At 42.7% G+C, this 25,723-nt stretch overlaps 1 pseudogene; it reads right to left on the reverse strand.

Annotated features, from left to right (window-relative positions):
• Positions 1-623: 623 nt before the first annotated feature.
• Positions 624-14,879, reverse strand: LOC109910100 (rod cGMP-specific 3',5'-cyclic phosphodiesterase subunit alpha-like; annotated as a pseudogene).
• Positions 14,880-25,723: the final 10,844 nt, after the last annotated feature.

Here is a 25,723-nt window from a genome sequence, read left to right on the forward strand (position 1 = left end):
ATTAGCCCCAGAGCATAAGCTATACATGGTTTGAAACAGAGATAGTCCAAGTTTTTGAGAGATAGTCTGCCATATTTGGATTCTCCCCAAAATAGCTGCTCTTAGTAGGTTCCTCCATGTCTGAAGAGAACGTTTGGGGCATCTCTTAATGATATGGTCATTACTATGAGTGAGGTTCTTCACCAATGTTATAAATTCCACTGTGTAATAAATGTCAACAGTCTTAATCCCTGGTCTTTCCTGTGTCTGCCTGTGTGTCTCTTGGTGCTGTGTGTGTGTGTGTGTCCTTGTGTGTGTCTTACCCTGCTTGTGTCACACCCTGACCATAGTTTACTTTGTATATTTCTATGTTTTGGTTGGTCAGGGTGTGAGCTGAGTGGGCATTCTATGTTTCATGTCTAGTTTGTCTATTTCTATGTCTGGCCTGATATGGTTCTCAATCAGAGGCAGGTGTTAGTCATTGTCTCTGATTGGGAACCATATTTAGGTAGCCTGGGTTTCACTGTGTGTTGGTGGGTGATTGTTCCTGTCTCTGTGTTTGCACCAGATAGGGCCGTTTCGGTTTTCGTTACGTTCTTTGTTTTTGTAGTGTTTGTATTGATTCGTGTTTTACGTTTGTTTATTAAACATGGATCGCAATCTACATGCCGCATTTTGGTCCGACTCTCCTTCACCACAAGAGAACCGTTACAGCTTGGCTGCGGTGGAGGCGACGGCTACCTCCTCTTTGGCCTCCTCCAGAGCAGCCAGCTTGGCTTCGTGCGCCTCCTTCAGAGCATTCCACTCCCTTCTGTTGATCAGCAGGCGGTCCAGCATGGGAGTGATCTCCACCTGGAAACGAGAGAACTCTTAGAGGAGGTGGGAGGGGGAAGAAGGAGAGGTGTGAGACAAGAGGGAGCTAGATGAGGAGGGAGGGAAAACATTCAGTTCAAAATACTAGATAGATATATTTTGCTTGGTCTTCAGTGCCATCTAGTAGTTATTGATTCATAATAGAGATACAGGGACTCAACTTGTACACAAAAGCACAGACAAAATCGATGAAACCACACTGCATCTTGGGAAGATCAGCTGATTTGGTCCTGTCCATCATTAGCTGGGGGGAATGATATGAATCATGGGATTAGTAGTGCAAATGTACTGAAACAACAACTGGGCTCTACTTACTCCAGCTTAAGCAATCAAATAAACCTAAACTAAAATGTCCCATTCTGACACAAATGCTATTAAACTCCTAGGGAGCTGGCTGGGTAAAACGGTGTGAGTCAGGATATGGTCCAGTTGACTGGGCCGTGGTGACCGCTCTTTCTGACTCAGTGTACTACATAACAGGCAGTACATCACCACATGCCCAATGGGAATGCTCTCTCCCTCTCCCTCCCTCCATGCAGTTCTTACAATAGGCTGCTGCTCCAGCCCAGTCCTCTCCAGGTCACCCTGCTCCCAGAACTCTGCAGCCACAGACAGCGCTACCTGCAGGCCCACACAGGAATGGTCACACTTAACACTGATTACGAAACTTACAGTATGATGATGTCCATAGCAACAAGAGTGCATTTGTTTGTGCACTCTTGTTAGTACGAAAATATTCTATTAAGATTTCATAGATACTGTAGTATGAAAGGCCTGCTCCTGATGCAATCCAGACCTCACGAGCAAAATGCCATTACAGAAAGGATATTCCACATTCCTCTCACATCCTCTGCTGAGGGCAACGGTGTACAGTAGTTCTGCAGTTACTATGCTGCCATATGAGAATAGCAGCAGGACTTCATTCTTCAAACATCTGTGTTAAATCCCCCATGTCCACCAGACATATGTGTTTTGTTTTGCCGGATGTCTAGCCTGCATTTTCCGTACTTGACGCGTAGGAAAGCTAAGGCTAGCTTTGTCAAACAGGAATGTGCATCCTGTAGCACTAATTCTAAAAAGTTTTGGGACACTGTAAAGTCCATGGAGAATAAGAGCACCTCCTCTCCCAGCTGCCCACTGCACTGAGGATAGGAAACACTGTCACCACCGATAACTCTACGATAATCTATCATTTCAATAAGCATTTGTCTATGGCTGGCAGTGCTTTCCACCTGGCTACCCCTACCCCGGCCAACATTTCAGCACCCCCCGCAGCAACTTGCCCAAGTCCCCCCGCTTCTCCTTCACCCAAATCCAGACAACTGATGTTCTGAAAGAGCTGCAAAATCTGGATCCCTACAAATCAGCTGGGCTAGACATTCTGGGCCCTCTCTTTCTAAAAATATCGAAATTGTTGCAACTCCTATTACTAGCCTATTCAAACTCTCTTTCGTATCGTCTGAGATCCCCAAAGATTGGAAAGCTGCCGCGGTCATCCCCCTCTTCAAAGGGGGAGACACTCTAGACCCAAACTCTTATAGACCCTCAGTATATCCATCCTGCCCTGCCTTTCGAAAATCTTCGAAAGCCAAGTTAACATACAGATCACCGACCATTCCGAATCCCACCGTACCTTCTCCACTACGCAGTCTGGTTTCCGAGCTGGTCATGGGTGCATCTCAGCCACACTCAAGGTCCTAAACGATATCATAACCTCCATCGATAAAAGACAGTACTGTGCAGCCGTCTTCATCGACCTGGCCAAGGCTTTTGACTCTGTCAATCACCTCATTCTTATTCTCTTTTTTCTGTATATATCAATGATGTCGCACTTGCTGCTGGTGATCTCTGATCCACCTCTACGCAGACGACACCATTCTGTATACATCTGGCCCTTCTTTGGACACTGTGCTAACTAACCTCCAAACGAGCTTCAACGCCATACAACGGTCCTTCTGTGGCCTCCAACTGCTTTTAAATGCTGGTAAAACTAAGTACATGCTCTTCAACCGATTGCTGCCCGCACCTTCCCACCAGACTAGCATCACTACTCTGGACGGTTCTGACTTAGAATATGTGGACACCTACAAATACCTAGGTGTCTGGTTAGACTCGAAACTCTCCTTCCAGACTCACACTAAGCATCTCCAATCCAAAATTAAATCTAGAATTGGCTTCCTATTTCGCAACAAGCCTCCTTCACTCATGCTGTCTAACATACAGTGCCTTGCGAAAGTATTCGGCCCCCTTGAACTTTGCGACCTTTTGCCACATTTCAGGCTTCAAACATAAAGATATAAAACTGTATTTTTTTGTGAAGAATCAACAACAAGTGGGACACAATGATGAAGTGGAACGACATTTATTGGATATTTCAAACTTTTTTAACAAATCAAAAACTGAAGAATTGGGCGTGCAAAATTATTCAGCCCCTTTACTTTCAGTGCAGCAAACTCTCTCCAGAAGTTCAGTGAGGATCTCTGAATGATCCAATGTCGACCTAAATGACTAATGATGATAAATACAATCCACCTGTGTGTAATCAAGTCTCCGTATAAATGCACCTGCACTGTGATAGTCTCAGAGGTCCGTTAAAAGCGCAGAGAGCATCATGAAGAACAAGGAACACACCAGGCAGGTCCGAGATACTGTTGTGAAGAGGTTTAAAGCCGGATTTGGATACAAAAAGATTTCCCAAGCTTTAAACATCCCAAGGAGCACTGTGCAAGCGATAATATTGAAATGGAAGGAGTATCAGACCACTGCAAATCTACCAAGACCTGGCCGTCCCTCTAAACTTTCAGCTCATACAAGGAGAAGACTGATCAGAGATGCAGCCAAGAGGCCCATGATCACTCTGGATGAACTGCAGAGATCTACAGCTGAGGTGGGAGACTCTGTCCATAGGACAACAATCAGTCATATATTGCACAAATCTGGCCTTTATGGAAGAGTGGCAAGAAGAAAGCCATTTCTTAAAGATATACATAAACAGTGTCGTTTAAAGTTTGCCACAAGCCACCTGGGAGACACACCAAACATGTGGAAGAAGGTGCTCTGGTCAGATGAAACCAAAATTGAACTTTTTGGCAACAATGCAAAACGTTATGTTTGGCGTAAAAGCAACCCAGCTCATCACCCTGAACACACCATCCCCACTGTCAAACATGGTGGTGGCAGCATCATGGTTTGGGCCTGCTTTTCTTCAGCAGGGACAGGGAAGATGGTTAAAATTGATGGGAAGATGGATGGAGCCAAATACAGGACCATTCTGGAAGAAAACCTGATGGAGACTGCAAAAGACCTGAGACTGGGACGGAGATGTGTCTTCCAACAAGACAATGATCCAAAACATAAAGCAAAATCTACAATGGAATGGTTCAAAAATAAACATATCCAGGTGTTAGAATGGCCAAGTCAAAGTCCAGACCTGAATCCAATCGAGAATCTGTGGAAAGAACTGAAAACTGCTGTTCACAAATGCTCTCCATCCAACCTCACTGAGCTCGAGCTGTTTTGCAAGGAGGAATGGGAAAATATTTCAGTCTCTCGATGTGCAAAACTGATAGAGACATACCCCAAGCGATTTACAGCTGTAATCGCAGCAAAAGGTGGCGCTACAAAGTATTAACTTAAGGGGGCTGAATAATTTTGCACGCCCAATTTTTCAGTTTTTGATTTGTTAAAAAAGTTTGAAATATCCAATAAATGTCGTTCCACTTCATGATTGTGTCCCACTTGTTGTTGATTCTTCACAAAAAAATACCGTTTTATATCTTTATGTTTGAAGCCTGAAATGTGGCAAAAAGGTCACAAAGTTCAAGGGGGCCAAATACTTTTGCAAGGCACTGTACCCTCGTAAAACTATTCTACTGATCCTTGACTTTGGCGATGTCATTTACAAAATAGCCTCCAACACTCTACTCAGCAAACTGGATGTAGTCTATCAAAGTGCCATCCGTTTTGTCACCAAAGCCCCATATACCACCCACCACTGTGACATGTATGCTCTCGTTGGCTGGCCCTCACTACATATTCATCATCAAACCCACTGGCTTCAGGTCATCTATAAGTATTTGCTAGGTAAATCCCCTCCTTATCTCACGCTAGCAACACCCACCTGTAGCACACACTCCAGCAGGTATATTTCACTGGTCACCCCCAAAGCCAACACTTCCTTTGCCCGCCTTTCCTTCCAGTTCTCTGCTGCTAATGACTAGAACGAATTGCAAAAATCACTGAAGCTGGTGTCTTATATCTCCCTCTCAGCTGTCAGAGCAGCTTACCGATCACTGCAGCTGTACACAGTCCATCTGTAAATGGCACACCCAACTACCTCATCCCCATGTTATTACTTACCCTCTTGCTCTTTTGCACCCCAGTATCTGTATTTGCACATCATCATCTGAACATCTATCACTTCAGTGTTAATGCTAAATTGCTATTATTTCACCTCTATGGCCTATTTATTGCCTTTACCTCCCTACTCTTCTACATTTGCACACACTGTACATAGATTTTTCTATTGTGTTATTGACTGTACGTTTGTTTATGTGTAACTTTGTGTTGTTTTTGTCGCACTGCTTTGCTTTATCTTGGTCAGGTCGCAGTTGTACTTGCCTACCTGGTTAAATAAATGTGAAATATTTTCTTTTTTAAATATATGCTTCACTTTTTAACTAGATAAAAGCTAGCTAGTTGGAGTCTGTGTGTGTACTTCCGTTTGTACCACCTCAAGGTAAAGCAAAGCACGAGTGGAAAATACTGAACGCATGCAGTACACAGAGCGCAACGCAGCTTTGGGGACTACTCCATTGACAATGAATGTCTTTTGCCGGAACACAAAGAGTTTGATGCATTTGGTGGACATGAGGCATTACCTTGCTCTGGATCTCCCATGGTTTGGCGACAGCAGACAGATCACAGGCCGTCATCATCATAGCCCTGAGTATGTAGAGGACAGATAGAGTGTGTTACAGTTCGAAGGTCTGTAGGAAAAGCAGTTGTACAATTATTTTCTCCACACCTTAGTGAAAACATAATTGATGACGGATTGTGTTTTAAGTCTAATATGGTCTTGGACCTGTAGCCAAAGACATCCATAGTTTATCTTTGTCTTAGTTTTTGTCCTGTCTTAGTTGTGTCTTTGTTTCTGCCCTGTTTAGTCTTTGTTTCTGCCCTGTTTAGTCCTAGTTTCTGCCCTGTTTAGTCCTAGTTTCTGCCCTGTTTAGTCTTAGTTTCTGCCCTGTTTAGTCTTAGTTTCTTCCCTGTTTAGTCTTAGTTTCTTCCCTGTTTAGTCTTAGTTTCTTCCCTGTTTAGTCTTAGTTTCTGCCCTGTTTAGTCCTAGTTTCTGCCCTGTTTAGTCCTAGTTTCTTCCCTGTTTTGTCTTAGTTTCTTCCCTGTTTTGTCTTAGTTTCTTCCCTGTTTTGTCTTAGTTTCTTCCCTGTTTTGTCTTAGTTTCTGCCCTGTTTTGTTTGAAAAGTGAAATCCAAAAAGGCATCCATAGTTTCCTCCATAGGGCACAACTACCTTCATATGCCTAGGCCTACTACTCAGCTTGGAAATTCACCTACATGACTATCGCCTTGCGAGTGGTCTCCTGTGTCATGTACTTGGTCCAATCATCCCAGCTCTCGTAGGTCTTCGATTTGTCCACCATCTTTTGGAACATGGTTATTTTCCTACAGACAGGAGAAAAATCATCCTCAGTTACCATGACTCAGGATGCCGCCCAAATGGAACCCTGTTCCCTGTATCTATTCCCTATATAGTCCATTACTTTTGACCATGGCCGATAGGGTTCTGTGCACTATGTAGGGAATAGGGTGCCATTTGGGACGCACAGATCATCTCTCTGCTCTCAGGTATGTACTGTATGTATTATGGGGACATGCATTTAAAAGTTATTTGAGAAATACAGCGGTACCCACTCACTTGAAGTAGAGAGCGAGGTCGGTGGCGATTGTGGCGATGTCCATCAGATGTATGACATGATCATGCTGAGCACGGCTTCGATTCGGACAAATATTTAAGGCCTCAAACAGGTACCAAGATAATACTTATGTTATCACATTCAAACTTAACATGTACTGTTGAATCTGGGAATACCAACACATATGTATAATATATCAAATGTATGAATAAGCAATAACAAACAAAGCCCTAGGATAATTCAAATATACCAATTCCTAGAGGGAAGTATGAAGCCGCTGCCTGCCACAGTTCATGGTTCGGTGATATTGTGAACACTGAAAGTTGCCTAATTATCTGATGGCTGGTGGGCAGATTCTCCCAGGCACATTCTGTGCCATCAGAACTGCATCATTCACAGTCTAGCTTCTCCAAGGGAGAAACTACCCCTCTCAGGTCAGAACCTAGAGAGGCTCAGGCAGCATCCCAAATAGAATCCTATTCATTATATAGCGCACTACTTTTGACTGGGGCCCTATGGGCTCTGGTCAAAACTAGTGCACTATGTACAGATAGGGCACCATTTGGGAGGCAAGCTCACTCACAAGATCTCTCAGCAGGGTCTTCCCAATCTCCAGATGGTGTCTCTCCAAGATGGAGGAGCCGTGGAGCTTGGCAAGAGGTTTTCCTGACCTGACAAACACAGGAGGAGGGAGAGGAAGATTGAGATCGATTGCAAAGATAGATTAGCCATTGGTAAGTAACGAGTCATTGCTTTCTCAGTTGCTGTCTCTACACTTTTCCAGGTATCACTGTAGGCAGCAGTCCTGCGTTCAAATAGTATTGGTTTTCAATCAAATACTTAACCTACGCTTGATTGAACTTACTCTAGCTTACTCTGGTACTCTAGACAGGCTCAAATCAAACATTCAAAGTATTTGAAGGACAACAAACACTATTTGAACACAGTCATTCCATTACTTCACCTGGTAGAGGTTGTTTGTGCCTCTGTGGTCGATATCATGGCATAAGCCGGCTGTTACCATGGCCATGGTCTCTAGGTCTGTGTAGTAACGCTTCAGGTCACCTGTCTAATGCAAAGATACAGAAAGTTAGGTTAGGTCACATGTCTAATGACACAAGAAATTAGGTTAGGTCACATGTCTAATGACACAAGAAATTAGGTTAGGGCCAGGACTCATGGAGCTTCCCCCAGGAGCAGTACGGAGCCACACCTGTGCCTCTTATTAATGTCCTTGCAGTGACACCCTCTCTACCCCCACGACGCTCCCAGCCTGCTCCTATGGAGACGCCTGGCTCTGTAGGCCTCATTAGAACCAATGAAGCATGGACCCACCGAGCTACACAGCCACACAGCCACGCAGGGCCGCTGATAATGAGCCTAACGCTCCTCTCTGCTCCTCCTCCCTCTGCGAGTTATGAATATCTGAGGAATTTACTGTGATTATACATTATAGGGACACTGCAGCGAGAGGAAGGGTCACGCTTCGATGACTCGTTACATTACATGGAAGGAGGGTATTGGTGTCAGGAGGTTCACAGCGCAGATAGACTCTTACACCTGGCCACCACAGCTTGAAGATGTATTACATGTATCAACTGTCACGGTATCATCATCCATGGTATACGTGTACGGTAATGTAGGTTATGTTTTTATCCCTGAGGGTTTGTGTAATGTAAGGCTTAATACGTCCCAAAGGGCACCCTTTTCCCTATAGAGTGCACTACAAGTAATACAAGTACCTGAGGAATAGGGTGCAATTTGGGACTCCTCTTTTTGTAATAGAATGCTGTTTAGCTGTAGATGAGAGGAGGTACTCACCATGAGCAGGGTGAACATGGTCTGGCCCACGTTGAAGCCATGACTCCAGTTGTGGTAGGTGATCTGCCTGTAGCCCTTACTCAGGGAGTAACAGAACCTGGTGAGGGTCTGAGAGGAACATACATAGGGATAGTTATGGGTCAGCTAGTTATAGCAGAAACACATATCATAAAGCCAATGTAACCAGGGTAGCTAACATCTTCTACATCGGGATCCTATCAAATCATTAACTATAACCAGCAAAAACTGTCATGATTTAGTTATTAAATGTTAATCATGCAATTGTTACGACTGAATTGTATAGCGTTGCTTTATTACACATTACTGAGCAGAACTATGCATCTGTAATGGAAGAAACGTGACTTGGTAACAGTAGGAACAAGAAACTCTTGCCAAGATGCTTCTTCAACAGAGATGTCTCACCTCGCGGGGGACGTGGAACTTGTCCACCACACCCAACTCGTAGTACATCTTAATGCCTAACTTGACCAGGTCTAGATGACTGTGCTCAAAGTCACAGAAGTGAAACTTAAAGATCTCCGACTTGGTAGAGGGCGGTAGAACTTCAGACTGTATGGAAACAGGGAAACAAAGTGCATTATGTAGACTACCAAGGCAGCTAGCCAGCCAGCCAGCCAGCCAGACAGCCAGACAGACGACAGAGGCAAATAGAAAATAAATGGAAGTTGGAATAGTTGTTTACCAGGAGTGCTTCCAGGTCAGCCTCCTCACACTCATGTGGCTCCTTTCCTTCCCTCTAAAAGCAAATAACACCAAAAGTGTTCACCTAGGATGACATAAAGCAATATCAATCCATTTCTGGATTCCCTGAAAACAACTGTTCTTTTTCTGTAAAAAGTTCTCTGTCTAAATCTCACAGATGGTAACTAACATTCCGCCATTGATTGATTACCCCGTATCTAGTATGGCAGGCCATTTACCATGTTATAAATTAGTTTTTCACCACCTGTGTGTGAATAACTTGACTTTACCCACCAAGACATTCTGGGTCTTATTCGTCCTGCACTTGATGTTGTACAGCACCATGTCCTGGAAGATGTCCTTCCTGTTCTCCGGCTTGTTCCACTTGTCATAGGCATCTGTGTTGCGCACAGACCAGCCAAGGAACTGGGTAAGAGACTGCAATGACCAACGATAGAGTTAGACTATTGTATTTCAGACCTTGGTTCACAAAATCAGTATACACAGGCACTATCAAACGGGATTTGAGAGGGGGATGTGGTACAATAACGATAGGGAAGCTATATTTTAAAATGGATTACTGTAACTTACAATGTTATTGATTCATATTTCAAAGGCTCTATAAAGTTATATTATGCGTTAGCTGGCACTATCCCTAATGTAAGAGTGGATGAGAGGAGAGGAGAGTAGAGGAGGAGGCTTGACTCCAACCAATAAATAATGCAGATGCTGTCAATGGCCTGTGTTTATTTATACAGCGGTGACTCAGTATCTTCGCTCTACTTCCCCCTCAGTAACACTTGAGAGTAGCATACCTTCATTAAAGTTGCATCCTGCTGGTCAAAGGGTTTCCCATATTTCCTGAGGTCGAAGGTGGCCACTGCAACTATTTCTTCCTTCTGGGACAGCACCTTCTTAATGGTCAAGCCAGATGTATCTACAGGCCCTTTCTGAACAGGACAAGGAAACAGGAACTATCTGACGTCAATGGCTTTGCATCGGGTTCACAGCAGTACAAAAACAATATGTGACGACTTGAACCTGACATCCTTGACTTTGAACGTCCTCAGCGATGCATGACTTGGAACTAAAATTTGAAATACTTTGTATGGATAAGTCATTGCCAAGTGCTGGAAATAGCAGTATCAATCTACTACAATGATACTCCACTTGGCCACAGGACTATAGCCCCTTCAGTAGCAGAGATAATATCTGTTTTAATTGATGCATTCACTCTCTAAGATCTGATGTCGACCCTGTTTGCGACAGGTGTCGGCATGCTATTGCTTTATTGATGCATACGTTTTGGTCTTGCCCTTCACTACATAACTATCTGTCTGCCATCTTTAATACCATATCTAAAGTACTACAGGTACCTTTTGCTCCTACTGCCATAACATAATTATTTGTTGGCAAGAAGGTAGATTTTACTTCGGGGGAAATCACCATCTCCTCCTCATTTTGCGTGGATTAAAAATGTCTTACACTTTAGTAAATTGGAGAAGATATGCCCTACGGGGTTCTACCGAAGGTGGTAGCCTTTCTTTAACTATGTAGAGACAATGCAATTTCCCTCTACTCCACTGCAAACTGCCTAGCCTAGTTTTGTATTTCATTTATTTACCTTTGTTAGGGTTTAATATTAGACTGACTTATTATTATAATTGTTCTATTCATTTTGAAGACTAGCTGTGTTTTTTAAAACTTTGTTGTTGTTGTTGTTTATTACGTGTTTTGTTATGAAAAGGTTACTTAAGAATTTCATATTCTTGTATGGCCATATACATTCCTACATCCTTCAAAAAAGCATTTTTACATGGTATATTTGAATGTATAAAATCACATGTGCAATATTCTGTATTTCAATCATTGTTTACACTGGAACTGTGAAGAAATACCAATATAAATAGTTACAAAAAACAACAACAACAACAACTATTTGTGCATTTGACAGCACTGAGCTAATCAGACAGAGATCTGATCTTACTTGGACGCTGAAGAAGTAATCCTGGGCTGCATTCATAATGTTACAGATCTGGAGGGGAGAAGAAGAAATATGGAAGAGAGGAGAGGATGATCATGGTCACTCAGATGAAAAGCACTGCACGATTAATTACAATATCCACAAAATTGCAATTATCCATCATTTCAGTGCAAGAGTACATTTCATTTCCAGGCTGTGTGCGTTTGACAGCTGCGTAATTAACTATAATGGCTTTCTGGTTGTCTGGTGCCCATGGATACCATGTACAGGGAAGAGAAGACATGGGCTGCATCGGGGAATGGCACACTACCATCCCTATGCACCCTGGTCATAAGTAGTGCACTACGTATTGAACAGGGTGCCATTTTGGATGCATTCATTCTTCAGTAAGTAAGGGAAGGCTTCTCAGCTCACCAGTCCCTCCTTAGCCACGTAGGTGGGGCAGGCCACTGGCAAGAGCCCAGGGGTCCGGAGCGGGGTTCCTGACAAGAACGGGGGAGATGGAGACAAGAACATGATACTATTGCTTCAAAGTTCCAAGAAAATAAGTTTATAGGTGTGTAATTTCAAAAAGTACCAAATCAACTTCATTAATACATGCACCCAAATGTAATTGTGTGTGTAAAAGCTGCACATAAATATGATAAGATAATGTCCTGGTATATAATTTGATTTTCTACATCATTGATGAAATTACTCACGGTATAACTTTGATCTCCTCTTTTCCATGTAAAATGTAGTCAATCACTTTGTAGAAGTTTACTTCCTGGAGATAAATGAGTTGCATGTCATTAGAATCAGATTGTATGAGTTGATGTATGAATACATAATTGGACACAGCAGTGTATGGATTCTGTACAGGTGATTTGTCTACTGTACTGTTTAGTCACTAGTCACTCACTCTGCCATCAGGAGTGTCTCTCAATATCTGTGATCTCCTCAAACACTTTACTGGCAGACCAGAGCAGGACCTATAAGGATGGGAGGAGGTGTGGTTATGGAGTCAAGCAGGAAAAGCATATCATTTAGTAATAAAGAAATATAAGCAGGCCTCATCATCAATATAATCTGGAGAGGTCTTACCTGTCCCCTTCTGGTCTCACAATTGTGATAGTAGCTCAGATGGAACACTCTTAGGATCAAGTTCACATAGTTGAGATACTTCAACAGAGTCTGTAAAGTGCAAAAACATCTACATTCAGTCTTACTTTAGCAGTGATGCATTTCTGAGCTTAATCTGTCAACATAAGCAGGCTGAGGGTCAGCGGCAGACTGGCTGGTCCATTCTTTGCCCAGTGGGCCTGTCTAACTTGTTTTTTTTTGCACAAAATTAGAATTATTTGGCTAATAATGTAGGCCGCAAGGGGGGGAAAAAGGTCCAATGTGGGGGCTTCGTGAAAAAAAAAATGGGCTGGTGTGGGGGCCTCAAGGAAAATAATGGGCTGGTGTGTTAGAGATGCCAGGGCCAATTTTTGGTCCCAGTCCACAGCTGCTGAGGGGAGTGGCTAGGGTTAGAGAGGTTACCTCTTCATCCTGCTTAGTGAAGTGGGGAGCTCCAATCTTGTTCACAGCTATCATAGCAGCCACCATATCCTTGCCGCTCATGATGGGGGCAGCCAGAACACTTTTGTTCTGATATTCTTGGATCTGGTCCACAAAGTCACTGTAGTGGCTGCTCTGAGGGGTAATCCAGAGAAAGGTTTTTAGAACTAATAAACAAGCATCTGTCAATGTGCTGCATCTTGTTACATTGAATTGTTACTTTTGATCATAAATCCATTGTTGAGATCATTTAACTTGCATGTCACAGTAAATCCCTAGAGAAAAAGTTCTATAAAAAGTCCAATTCTATGATTATGTAAAAACTAACTTCGATAACACTACTAACACATTGCTAAAAACATAATATGATTTTATGGAGAATCATATTAATCCAAGAATAAATGAATTCACTGTCATATCATCTAACGATAAGAACGGTTTGTTCTTTCAGTGTCATTGTGAGCTATTCTTGACTGGAGAATATGTATCATGATGAAAAACATCTGGATTAAAAGGAAAGGACATTAGAGGTGACTTTGAATAGAATGAAGGTGAGATCTCTTGCAATTACACTAACTTGGGGAAAATGGCTTTGAGCTATGACCTTTAGAAATAATCCAGGATCGCTCTAATTCAGCTGAGATTAAAGGGCTTTATCCCCTGCAGGCCCAGTAACACCCAGCAGCCATGCCTCCCTGCACAACCGAATGGTGGGGGAGGGGACTGCCTTGCCGTGGCAATCCCACACCACACTTACATATCGCAGTAATGTTGGCTCTGTCTTTCACTAGGGAAAAGGAAGACACAGAGCTCGAACCATCCTCCCCCTAATTACCATAAATAATTCTGCCAACTATACCAGGGTGAACTGAGCAGTCTCTCTCAGGGGTTGGACACTCTGTAATCCTTGATATCAGTTGAGTAATCATATGTCTCTATTTCACAAAACAATGCTACCTTTGAGAAGGTCTATTGACAGGAAAACATGTCTAATCATGATGATACTTTGGCTGTATTACTTTGTTATTATTTGATAAAGGATATATTATCTGTGAGTGTTGGTGAATAACAAGGTTCTAGATGTGGATACTAAGAATGTATCTGTAATCAAAGGCACTGCATGGTTTAATACGAAAACAGCAAACACATAAATCATTTTAATACAGGTATGGACAATGATGGCTGTTCACTGAGGATAAGTAGTAACGTGACAGACGTATAAAGTATGAAAATAAGCTTGGCAATCATTTTCAAATGTTCAAAGTATTGGCTCTAATAAAAATTGACCTGGCTTTGAGGGAATTAGTATTACAAATGTGATGGCCTTATGCTGCCATCTAGAGGCAGTAGGCAAGTAGGCCTCTGAATCTGTCAGTACTAATGCTCACATCTATATAGTGGAATGCAATACTTCATGTTCACTACATTTCATAGAAATAAACATGTCCAATTGTATAAGATAACACAAACTGGGAGATCAACTGTAAAGTGGCGATTAGGTTCTTACCTGTATTGGGAATGTAATTTTTTAAATCGCAAGGTTTCTCCACAATTGAGCTATCGCTTTATATGTTTACCTGTGAGACATCTGGAATGTTAACAGTCTTCTTAGTGGTGATCACATGGCCCACGATGCCAATGTCCATGGGAAAGACTATCTCACTATCCGGCTGGACCAGGCACTCCTCCAGGGTGTCGTCCTTGTGCACGTTGAAGAGTCTCGTGGCCAGCCGTGCCGTTACGCATCCGGTACATGAACAGGCTCATCTTCTCTGACCGAAAACATGAAGCTGAGATGTTTCGTGAAATTGAAGCCTTCTCCATCTGGTGGTTGTCCTGCAGGTCTCTGACCATGTCAAATATGATCTCACTCTCTTCCACCATGTTCAGCTCATGGAAGCTGCTGATATTCACTTGGGAAGTCATGTTGTCTTGAAAAAGGTTAGAGATGACCTTCGGGTGGAACTTGGCGTCATAGTATTGCTTGGCGAAGTCAGGGTTGCTGTCAAGAAACTTCTCCGCCACATCTTTGTCCACGGCTGCCATTTCTCCGTTTCTGTGTGTGGTGTGTGTATCCTCCTTCTCCTCAGAGAGTACCTAAACTGACGGCAGGTAGTTGAGAAGAACTTAGCAGGATGGTTTTAAATGGTCATGTGTGTTGATAAGCCTGCATCCAATTACACATTGAGATTATAATACGGTATGTTATGTTCACATGTTGCCAGACGTATAGGCCTACCTGGAATTTGTCTCCTCAATGAATAACCTTTTGTAGGCCTACAGTACTCCTGGCCATCGTTCAAGGAAGACCAAGGTGCAGCGTGGTGAGCATACATTTTCTTTTATTTAGTGAAATGTTGTTGCTGGCCCCGGACTGGGGACCCTCGCTGGAGGCTCCGGACTGGAGGCCGTCGCTGGAGGCTCCGGACTGGAGGCCGTCACTGGAGGCTCCGGACTGGAGGCCGTCTCTGGCGGCTTCGTGCCATGGATCATCACTGGAGGCTTCGTGCCATGGATCATCACTGGAGGCTTCGTGCCATGGATCATCACTGGAGGCTTCGTGCCATGGATCATCACTGGAGGCTTTGTGCCATGGATCATCACTGGAGGCTTCGTGCCATGGATCATCACTGGAGGCTTCGTGCCATGGATCATCACTGGAGGCTTCGTGCCATGGATCATCACTGGAGGCTTCGTGCCATGGATCATCACTGGAGGCTTTGTGCCATGGATCATCACTGGAGGCTTCTTGCCATGGATCATCACTGGAGGGAGGAGACGTATGGGGAGACATACTGGAGGCTTGGTTCTTGGCGGAGGCACTGGATACACTGGGCCGTGGAGGCGCACTGGAGGTCTCGAGCGCAGAGCCTGCACAACCCGTCCTGGCTGGATGGTTATCTTTGCCCTGCAAATGCGGGGTGCTGGCACAGGACGCACTGGGCTGTGCAGACGCACCGGAGACACAGTGCGCAGAGCCGGAGCAGGATATCCTGGGCCGAAGAGACGCACTGGAGACCAGGCGCGCTGAGCCGGCACCATCCGCCCTGGCTGGATGCTCACCCTAGCCCAGCAGATGCGGGGAGCTGGGATGTAGCACGCCGGGCTGTGAACGCGCACGGAATACACCGTGTGCTCCACCGCATAACACGGTGCCTGACCAGTACCGCTTCTCCCCACGGTAAGAACGGGGAGTTGGCTCAGGTCTCCAACCTGACTCAGCCAATCTCCTGTGTGCCCCCACAAAAAATGTTTTGGGCTGCCTCTCGTGCCTACTTCGTTGCCGTGACTCCTGGTATCGTTGTCATTCCTCCCTTGCCACTTCCGCCTGTTTCCATGGCAGGGTCTTGTCCCCTGCCATAACCTGCTCCCATGTCCAAGATGTCCTCCACTCTCTCTTCTCCCGGGCCCAGGATCCATGCTCCTCCTGGCCACGCTGCTTGGTCCTTTGTTGGTGGGAAGTTCTGTCACGGCCGTCGTTCAAGGAAGACCAAGGTGCAGCGTTGTTAGCGTACATTTTATTTTATTTAGTCAAATGTCACCAACAAAACAAGAAATAACAAAAACGACAGTGACGCTTACAAGGGCTATAAGTGCCCCTAACAAAGATAACTCCCACAATGACAAAAGGGAAAAAAGGCTGCCTAAGTATGATTCCCAATCAGAGACAACGATAGACAGCTGTCCCTGATTGAGAACCATACCCGGCCAAAACATAGAAATACAAAAACATAGAAAACAGATCATCAGAACAGATTTGCCCACCCAAATCACACCCTGACCAAACCAAATAGAGACATAAAAAGGCTCTCTAAGGTCAGGGCGTGACACTGGGTGTACAGAAAGTCCTACGGTAAATATCTTAAAGTGTCGTGAAAATAATTCGTAGCCTACTGTGCTTTCCAATAACTATTTTACTCGCAGACTGAGTAGAAAAATTATCATGGCACTAAAAGCAATAAACAGTGGTAGAATTATTTGAACTGGTTTAGTGTATCACCCTCCTGCAGCTGAGTTAACAAATAATGTTATTAAATGTTGAAATGAGATGGAGTGTGACCTACCAAGCTCTTAAGTTCAAATATTTCCCAGAGTGTAAGTTTACAGCCTGTGTGACATGCTTGCCTAATGAAAACCTTACACTAAGCCTTGAGTTTTGGCAATGACAAATATGACAATATTTGTATCAAATACTCCTGACCTATATTTTCTGTCAGCCTGCAGGCTGCATGTCCTGTGCTGTAGTGCAGGGGTTATGTGAAAATATTTATTTTATGAATATCACTAGCTGTAAGAGATTACCATTGTGGATACCATTGTAATGTTCTTGCGTCCAGTATGAAGGAAGTATTAGTGCAAAGACTGGAAGTCTACAGGAACAATTAGCATTCTAGCTGTTCCTGTTCAGCCGACTCTGGGGAAGTAGATAAAGGGCTTCATTGTCAAAACTCTCTCTTTAATATGAAGGAAATTGCCGTAATTGGACATAATTACAGCTTTTTTTTTTCAGTATAAAAAATTAGGCAGGACATGTAGAGTAAGTGGTCATTTTCGGGATGGAAAAACAGTACTTTCAGTGAGTGTCAACTTAAATGACCAAAACCAGATAGAAAGCATACAGAAAATATATTGATCAAATCAAATACAAGCTAGACAGTCAGGGAGAATCAAAAACAGGTATTTATGGCACATGCCCATTGATTTTCTTATAATGTTTGAGCTGAGGCATTAGCCCTGGCAAAATGCGTAGAATTGCAGAACATTTGCTTGTCTGACAACTCTATACCAAACTGTGTAGAATTGCTGGAAATTTGCTTAAAAATGGCAACATTTTCATGGAAGAATTTCACTGGTTTGCCTGGGCAAGAAAAGTTTGAAAACCCCTGCTGTAGTGTATAGCCTTTGATCAATGTTTGTCCATGTATCTGCACCCAGATTTGACTACCCTATCAGGGGGAGCTGGAAATAGAAGCCAATGCATCCATGGGTTGGGTTTAGGGCAGGTGTCCCCAAATACATTCAGCCACTCGTTGAGTGGATGGTCAGGGGTCCGGAACATAGTTATAAACGTTTTGTACACCTCAAATTGACCATAATAACCTTAAACAGATATCGAATTTGACAAAAATAGAATAATTTCAAACCTTGATTACACTGGGATGACCATTTGGGGGGGGCCAAATATAATCGGTCTGCCTATTGAGGGTCCCTGGTTTAGGATGTCTAGCATGTCAAAGTTACACTGCATGCCATTTGGGGGCAGTAAAGAGAATGTGTCTGCAGCACTGTATAATTTCTCAGTCAGACATTAAATTGTCATAACACTGACATACTACATTCATGTTGTGATGTTCTTAAGGATGATTCTTCAGACTGTTTTTCTCCCTTAAGGTAAGAATAAAATGCAACCCTTTTTCTGATTCGAATGTGTGTGTCACGTGATGGGGGCGTTTGCGTTTAGCTTCATATGTCATGACGTACGCTACACAAACCGAGTGCTACGCTGAATCCCTGGCAGAACGATACATACAGTATCCAATGGTTTTGTTACTAATAACCCTATAAACGAAGATCAGGTGAGTAACGTATTAAAATGTGCATGTAGTCTAAACGGCTGTCAACAGTTATCAACAAATATTTTAAACTATTATATAGATATTGATAGCCTAACAACTTTATTACAAAGACTTAATTGAATGTGTTCTTAAAACGAGGTTAAAGTCGTTAGAACCATTATGCAGTGGTTCCCAAACTTTTTATTCACGTACCACTTTATCACCAGGGTCAGCGCACTCTCAAATGTTTTTTGTTGTTGCCATCATTGTAAGCCTGACGCGCACACACACACACACACACACACACACACACACACACACACACACACACACACACACACACACACACACACACACACACACACACACACACACACACACACACACACACACACATATACATTATACGATGCATTTATTAAACATAAGAATGAGTGTGAGTTTTTGTCACTACCCGGCTCGTGGGAAGTAGTGACCAGAGCTCATATAATAATAATCAATAATTTTGCTCTTTATTTAGCCATCTTACATATAAAACTTTTTGTTCATCGAAAATTGTGAATAACTCACCACAGGTTAATGAGAAGGGTGTGAATAACTCACCACAGGTTAATGAGAAGGGTGTGAATAACTCACCACAGGTTAATGAGAAGGGTGTGAATAACTCACCACAGGTTAATGAGAAGGGTGTGAATAACTCACCACAGGTTAATGAGAAGGGTGTGAATAACTCACCACAGGTTAATGAGAAGGGTGTGAATAACTCACCACAGGTTAATGAGAAGGGTGTGAATAACTCACCACAGGTTAATGAGAAGGGTGTGAATAACTCACCACAGGTTAATGAGAAGGGTGTGAATAACTCACCACAGGTTAATGAGAAGGGTGTGAATAACTCACCACAGGTTAATGAGAAGGGTGTGAATAACTCACCACAGGTTAATGAGAAGGGTGTGAATAACTCACCACAGGTTAATGAGAAGGGTGTGAATAACTCACCACAGGTTAATGAGAAGGGTGTGCTTGAAAGGATGTATATAACTCTGAAACGTTGAGTTGTATTGGAGAGAGTCTCAGTCTTAAAAATCATTTCCCACACACAGGCTGTGCCTGTATTTAGTTTTCATGCTCGTGAGGGCCGTGAATCCACTCTCACATAGGTACGTGGTTGCAAAGGGGATCAGTGTCTTAACAGTGTGATTTGCCAAGGCAGGATACGCTGAGTGCAGCCCAATTCAGAAGTCTGGCAGTGGCTTCTGATTAAATTCAATTTTCACAGAACCGCTTGTTGCAATTTTGATGAGTCTCTCTTGTTCAGATATCGGTAAGTGGACTGGAGGCAGGGCATGAAAGGGGTAAGGAATCCAGTTGTTTGTGTCTTCCGTTTCTGGAAAGTACCTGCGTAATTGTAAAAAGTACCTGCGTAATAACTCACTCAGGTGCTTCACTATATCACATTTAACATTGTCCGTAAGCTTGAGTTCATTTGCCCACAAAAAAATCATACAATGATGGAAAGACCTGTGCGTTGTCCTTGTTAATGCAGACAGAGAAGAGGTACACCTTCTTAATCATGGCCTCAATTTCCAACGTCCCTGTCTGTTGTTCGGTGGTTTCCCGGGTACAGGGAAAGTAGCTCTTAGGCTGCATCAGATTCACAACTGTCAGTGTCCATGCTAGCTGTGCTAACAACAAATGTAGAATTACTGATGCTAGCATCTGATGTGCTTGTGGAAGCAGAACAACTTGTTTCGTCGACAGGTGTAGGTGTAGTACTGCCGGTAGTAGCAGTAGAGCTGGTATGTGTCTCTGTGGATGCGGGCCTTACCTTTTAAAAACAATTTATCTATTTTAGAGCAAACGGAATGAGCAGCAGTTACGTTTGGCTACATACGGACCATTAGTGGAATTCCCGCGAGTAACGGTTAGTGTGATTGGATGCTAATTATTTGACGAGGCTACCTGTATTTTACATGGTTGTTATTTCGCTAAACACTAGATGGTTGAATTTTATTTTTGGCAGTGAAACGAGGCTACTCAGGCGAGAGAGAACCTCAATCAAATGTACAGCCCCGTTGGAAAATATAAGTGGACTGTTTGAAAATGTGAAGAATTATATATATTTTTGAAATATTATAATTGTTGTTTAAATGTAAAAAAAATGTGAATCACATTTTTATTTGGCGTATACCCCCGGTGGCATTGTGCGCACAAAATGTTGGGAATACCTGATATAAAAGTTATAAAAGTGTGCTGTATAAAGTACATCCATGTAGATGGCATGTCAATGTGACATGCACTTTTTGCATAGCTGTGTGGTTACTTAGGCAATACCACGCATTCCTCTCTCCTAGTCAGTTTCTTGCATGACCAGTTCATACTACTAACATAGCCATAGAGACCAGTGCTCTAAAACCCTGTTAGGGTTTAATATTTTCCCGATATTTTACAAATGTTCCATCCCGAGAATAAATAACTTTTCTCCCGGGTAACCGCATTAAACTGTTTGGATTTGATTGGAGCTTTGATCGACACGACAATTCTACCTAAACCTGATGAGCCCTACATTAAAGACAGTTTATGAGCCCAAGACCAAAAAAAGGCCAAGTGATTGTTCCTTTATCCAATACATAGCCTATGATATCGCTACCAGACATATCAAAACAGAAATGTATAAAAAGCCAAAGATGTAGCTATATATGCTCTCTTGGTTAAATAAATGAAACAAGCTCCAGTAGGCTAATCATTTTGATTTTGGACTGTATAACTTAACTGGACTGTATAACGTTGTATTATATAGACTTTAATTACGCACCTCATTCAAACCATGAAGCTGGGAGAGAACATGCAATGCTGGTGCAGGACTTGCGGATTCATGCCCATTAGGGGTCATAGGGACACGTCCCCCTCAGATTTGTCCTGTTTAAAATTAAAATCACTTTTTTTTATGTTTCTCTGTAATACTACTAGTCACATAGCAATTTTATGAAGTTTGCTTTAGCTAGCCGATAGGTTTCCAATCTCCCAACCTCATCACTAGCTACCAAGAAGCCATTTCATTCTATCAATCAAGTTAGTTATACAAGCTAGCTACTCTATCTTAGGTGGCAAGGTTGGTAGACTTTAGAAAAGCAAGCAATAACTAAATGTACTGAGTAAGACTCCCATTCATTTCAATCTTTTACCCAGATTTTAGCAGAGATGCAGAGAAGCATCCCTTCCCCCATATGAAGTATATGTGACCCTAGTTTCAAGAAGCTAGGCAAATGTCGCACACGGCACTACTTCACAGGAGAGACATTTGAACATACAGTACCTGTCAAAAGTTTGGACACACCTACATTCATTCAATTCTTTATTTTTTACTATTTTCTACATTTGTAGAATAGTGAAAGATATCAAAACTATGAAATAAAACATATGGAATCATGTAGTAACCAAAGAAGTGTTAAATAAATCCAAATATATTTGAGATTCTTCAAGGTAGCCACCCTTTGCCTTGATGACAGCTTTGCTCACTGTTGGCATTCTCCTAACAGTCTTGCCAAAACTGTAGTTTGTTAACAAGACATTTGTGGAGTGGTTGAAAAACAAGTTTTAATGACTCCAACCTAAAGTGTATGTTATCTTCTGACTTCAACTGTATCTTGAAAACGTTTTTGGGAGATGCGATAGATCACTGGGGATCATTCAATATTCTCTTTTGTTGTTTGATGAAGAAAAAAAAAATCTACATTTAAATGGTGTAAATATTCATTTACGTATAGTCCCACGGAAAGTTTACACCTCTGAATATTCCCCCAAATGTGCAACCCTAATACAAAACAATTTTCATCACTTTGCTCCAGACAAATTGTAAATGATTTTTCCAGAATAAGTTTTCATCAATTAGAACTCAGAGGAATCTTGTGGATGTGACTTGTTCCATTTCATTCCCACCAATTGAGAGAGAGAGATATTTCTTAGTAGTGAATACAGTAAAGTTGGGGGAAAAAACATTTTAAAGATAAACAAATTATCTGGAACCATTCAGAAATTACTGAATCAAAATTATTGTGTGATAAAATTGGTATTATCAGCAAAGAGCATGTGAAGTATGGTAGAAGACGCAGTGGCAAGGTCATTGATATAGATTAGGAATAACAAAGGTCAGATTATCCAACCCTGTGACACACCACAGGATAGCTTGGCCCTGGTAGATGCACAGCCATTTGCATAAACACATTGTTCTCTATCATAAACATAACCAATTACATGTATAATCATGAAAACAGTAATAATGCAATTTAGAAAGTCATATTTCATGATCAATCATGTCAAACACTGGATAAATCTAAGAAGATGCCAAGAGCGTATTCATTATTTTCAAGGGCTGTAAAACTTCTTATCCCCAAGTTGCAAAAGAGCCATATCTGTGGAGTAGTTTTCACGAAAATATAAAAAGATTATAGGTTCAAAAGATCAAATGTCCTATCTGTGTTTTGGAGTTCAAAAGAGAAAATAAGGTAGCAGTCTTATTGCAACGTTCAGTGAAAACCTCCAAGAAACCTATAATGCATGTTCTCATTTACGCTAATAAAACCTCCCAGGAAAACTTTCAGGGAACCATAGTAAAACGTTCTCAGTATCTCCCTCAAACCAATAAATATGAAGGTAAATTGTTCACTTCCGTTCTCAGAACGTTTTAAAAACGTTTAGTTTTACAGGTCAGGAAATGTATGGCTTCGTTCTCAGAACCAATAGGAAACCAAAAATGTGTGTTCCCACAACTTCTAAGGAATCAAATGTGCTAGCTGGGTCTTGACTTTAACTGACTTTTTCTATCAAAAGGCGACAAGGTGGGCCTGGTATGATGGCTGAAGAAGACTGCTGTGCCTCAGCAGATGAGGGAGCGAAGAGTGGACCACACGCCCCTTTAGTGCTGAAGAGAAGGGAGAAGAAGCAGGAAAACTGGAAGGCAGCTGTTTCACACCGACTAAAAAGCAGTGCACATGCAGCTCAGAGCGAGCCAAGGCCCAGGTTCTGGGGTTCATCCCCATCCTAATTGGCTACCAACTCAGAGACTGGATCCTGGTTGACGTCATGTTTGGGTTGATAGTGGGCATCCTGCTGGTGCCCCAGTCCATCGCCTACTCTCTGCTGGCGGGCCAAGACTCTATCTACGGCCTCTACACCTCCTTCTACTCCAGCATCATCTATACCCTGCTTGGCACCCCACATCTCTGTGGGCATCTTCGGGTGCTGTGCCTGCTGGTGGGCCAGGTGATGGACATGGAGCTGGCCCTGGAAGGGTACCTCACAGAGAGTCGCGGTAACAACACTAGACTGGGCCTGGGGAACACTACTGTAAAAAGTAAACACAGAGCTAGGCGTGCTGGTTAGGGTGATGGTCTCAGCCTTCTGTGTGTTGGGGGGCACTTAGAGAGCCCAGGCCTTAGAGCTGGGCTAGGACGGCCAATGGGAGCTTTACATGGACCTGGCATCCTACAAGGACCTGCAGACCCAGCCTGGGGTGGCCATCTTCCGCTATGAGGCGCCCATCTACTACGCCAACCAGAGCCTGTTCAAGACGGCCCTGTACCGCTGCCTGGGCCTGAACCCCGTCAAGGAGAAGGCCAAGCAGAGGAAGCTGTAGAAACAGAGGACGAAACAGGAAGAAGTAGCCATGACAGCAGGAGAGGAGGGCAGGACTAAGATTAATAAAGAGACAGAGTTGACCGTAGTTGACCGAAATCAAGTCAACTTTCACTCTGTGGTTATAGACTGCAGCCCCGTGCTGTTTCTGGACACAGCAGGGGTGAATGCATTGAAGGATGTCTGTAAGGATTATAAGGAGTTGGGACACCAGGTGTTCCTGGCCCAGTGTAATACCTCAGTACTGGAGTCACTGGACAGAGGTGGCTACTACCCTAAGGAAGAGAAGGAAAACATGTTTTTCACCATTAGCAATGCTGTCCACTACTCACAGAGCCTCTCATCTCAAAATGGAGAATGTGACACGTCCTGTTAACAGCTTTAAAGATTGTATAGCTACAGAAATAGATCTTAATACTAATGTAGGGTTGCACAATTCTGGGAAGTCCCTGGTTTTCCTGAAATCCCAGTTTGAGGATTCCCGGAATCAGAAGGGAACAGGCAGGAAATCCTGAATCCTCCAACCAGGATTTCTGGGGAAACCAGGGAATTTATTTTTAAAGTTCCCGGGATTTTGCAACCCTACTTAATACACAACATATACACTGAGTGTACAAAACATTAGGAACACCCGCTCTTTACATGACAGACTGTCCAGGTGAAGCTATGATCCCTTATTGATGTTACCTTCAATCAGTGTTTAAAGAAGGATTTTTAAGCCCTTTGAGACAATTGATACATGAGCTGTGTTCGAATACTCACACTAACCGCACTAACCATACTATTTGTGACGTGAATTGAGTATATAGTATGCTTATTGGTCATAGTATGGATATAGTTAGTATGCCAAAAAAAAAGTTCCTGAATGTTGTACTAAATTCGCCAAAATACGTAGTATACATGCAATGTACACTATTTCTGTGCATTTAGGGCCCATAATGTAATTGTTCAGAAAATGATGCCAAATGTTAAGAAAATGTTGATCAATGTAATAAATTAATGACTTTTCAAATAAGTTACACGTTATGTTGGCTGACAATTTATTAGCTACGCTGTCCTTACAAACTGCATAGCATTACAGCAGTATGTACTGATATGTTAGCTAGTTACCTAACGTTAGTTGGCTACTAATACATTGAACATGCCAGGAATAATATTAACTATCTAACTACCAAACGTTTATTGACTTTAATATTCACATAATTCTTACCTAATTGGTATAGTCGTTGAGCATTTCATTGGACATGGTTAATTCCATCTATCTACTCCTATTTCAGAGCACTCTCGTGCAGAATAACTGATGAATTTACAAAAGATCAACACTTGTAGAATATGGCCGGTGTCAGTAAATATAAAAAATAACGTAATTAAATTGTCGCCAGCAGCAGAGTTAGTCACCAATGCTCTGGATGACATGAAAACAGCCTAACCAGCTCTGCTAGGGTGAGTAAAATGATCAGTGAGGTGTGCTCTCATTTGTATGAGGAAGTAGCTAGCCAACGTTAGCCAGTTAGCTTGGGTGCTTGACTGCTGTTGAACGCTCGGATCAACCCTACTCCTCGGCTAGAGTGTCCAGGGTGCGCTCCGAGAGCGAAACGCTCTGAATTTGCGAAAGGACAATCTGACAACGGTCTGGATTTATGAACGCCCAGAGCGCACTCGGGCACTCCAGATTGAATTTACGAACACAACGAAATCGTA

This window comes from Oncorhynchus kisutch, linkage group LG19, assembly GCF_002021735.2.
Source record: "Oncorhynchus kisutch isolate 150728-3 linkage group LG19, Okis_V2, whole genome shotgun sequence".
NCBI classification, from domain to species: Eukaryota; Metazoa; Chordata; class Actinopteri; order Salmoniformes; family Salmonidae; genus Oncorhynchus; species Oncorhynchus kisutch.